Here is a 2,281-nt window from a genome sequence, read left to right as displayed (position 1 = left end):
GGATAGGGGAAATTTGAGTTAGTTTGCGTAGGTGAGGCTTAAGTCACGAGAAACGACTTCCGGAAGTTTTGTTCGTAATAGCTGATGTGCCTTTTTCTGTTGTTGATCGTGAATTGACAGCTTAATTGGTCAAACGACTATTTGACAACTCAATTGGTTACCGAGATTCTCTCGGCCAGGCTATGAATATAGCGACTATACAGCTAACATCATCTTATGTTGAACTGTCCTGTGAGCTTAGCGAGAAATTCGTTTATGTTGCCGTGGTAAATCAAAGAGAGAGGCCGAGGATAGGCCCTTTTCAAATGTTCCGCAAGAATACAGAATAAAATTCGAAAACATGTTGCCCCATAGCCTGCGGCACCTCCAACATCTACGCTAACGGGACTGATCTAATTGTTTTAGATGAATTGTATGATCTATATTTCTTGTATTTGTTTGGTTTACATGTATGAATTTTCAAGTGACACAGATGCGTCTTTTCAACTTTAGTTATTATGAAATTTTAATTATTATTTACTGTTCCTAGTCCTATCAGGCCTGTTAGAGTATGACCACCCTGGTGGGATTGGTTTGTTTTGAATTGGAAAAATGAGACTACTTAAAACTACTATTTACAGCTACAACTAATCTACAACTACTATATACACCTAACCTACTATATACAAATTGCTTATCAATTGCTTTCGGAATGTTGGCCTCTTGATGGAGGATCATCCTCAGTACCCTGTTCTGCGCGACCTGTATCTTGTTCCTGTGAGTTTGTGCACATGATTCCCACACCGGACCTGCGTAGAAGATCGCAGGCGTAATGATTTGTTTGTAGACAGCCAGTTTGTTCACCCTAGAGAGACGAGATCTGCGGCAAATTAGCGGATACAAGCACCTAACTAGATTGGAACACTTAACTACTGCCCTATCTATGTGCGAGCGGAAAAGGAGCTTCTCGTCAAATAACATACCAAGATATGTTACTTCGGTGGACCACTCAACCCTTGTGCCATCCATTATTACAGTACAGTACAGTACGGGACTGATCGTAGTAGTAAAATTATGTTTATTTCTGTTGATTATGGTAGTACATTGATTTATCATTTTAATTGATTAGCCTACTTGGCTCTTCATCTTTGTTTAATTTGATATTCTAATTTAATATTTGCGTTTTTCAACTAGTTTACAGAATATCCCTTTGGGGATGTGTTTTATTTGAATTGAAAAAAGTGATAACCTACCTAACTACGAGTATAACTTAACCTAACGTGCTAGATCACGTATGATCTGATGATTTGATCTCAGACAGGTGTCTCTGAACCTTTCCAGGATGAATACTCTCCGTTCTTCTAATGTTTGAATTCCAGCCAGGAAGTGGATCTCAGAATTTCTAGTCCGCGGGGGACTGTTTAGGACCATCCTAACGATCTTGTTCTGGATCCTTTGGAGTTTAAGGTGATGGCATTTTGCGCAACTCTCCCAGATTGGCATACCGTACTCGATTACAGGAAGGATGATTTGTTTGCAGACAGCAAGCTTATTTTTCAGGGACAGGGTTGACTTCCTGTTGATAAGTGGATACAACGATCTTATCAAGATGTTGCACTTGGTTTTTGTTTTGTCAACGTGCTCCCTGAAAAGAAGCTTGCTGTTTAGTGTTAGCTCGAGGTACACGACCTCTTTGGACCATTCCACCACTGTTCCGTTCAGGCAGATCTTGTTATTTTCCGACGGAACAAGTCTAGGAGATTTAGAGTGTGGAAAGATAATGACCTGGGTCTTTGCCGCGTTGATACGGATCTTCCAGCTGTTGAAATATTCAGACAGAACGTCCAGGTCTCTCTGAAGTTTGGCAGTCAGAGCTCCGATGACCCTACCCTTGTAGACGATGGATGTGTCATCTGCGAACAGAGACAACGATCAACCATCAGGGAGAGCCGGCATCGGAGGTGAACAGGTTGAATAGGATGGGGCCAAGAATGCTTCCTTGTGGAACCCCTGCAACGATGACGGGACTGATCGGTCAGAGTTTCCAATTTTGTTTCACGATGTAGCAGTTCCAATAGCGATTTTTAAAAATGAGTGTGATGTATAGACGAAGGTTTAAAGCGCCAGTTACCCCCCGGAAAAACACGCTGCACACGGCCAACGAGATCAACCGAGATTTGGTTTTACTTTACTCATAAATCACAAAAAGTTTTTTCCAGAATACCAGAAAATGATAACACTAAAGATTGGATTTTCTTGGTCAATTGGTACTACTACTAGACTGTGTAAAATTTTGGTAAAT

Source organism: Ochlerotatus camptorhynchus, unplaced genomic scaffold (genome assembly GCF_037179485.1).
Source record: "Ochlerotatus camptorhynchus isolate MF236.1 unplaced genomic scaffold, CSIRO-AGI_Acam_v1.1 ptg000010l, whole genome shotgun sequence".
Classification (NCBI taxonomy): Eukaryota; Metazoa; Arthropoda; class Insecta; order Diptera; family Culicidae; genus Ochlerotatus; species Ochlerotatus camptorhynchus.
Note: the sequence above shows the minus strand (reverse complement) of the source record.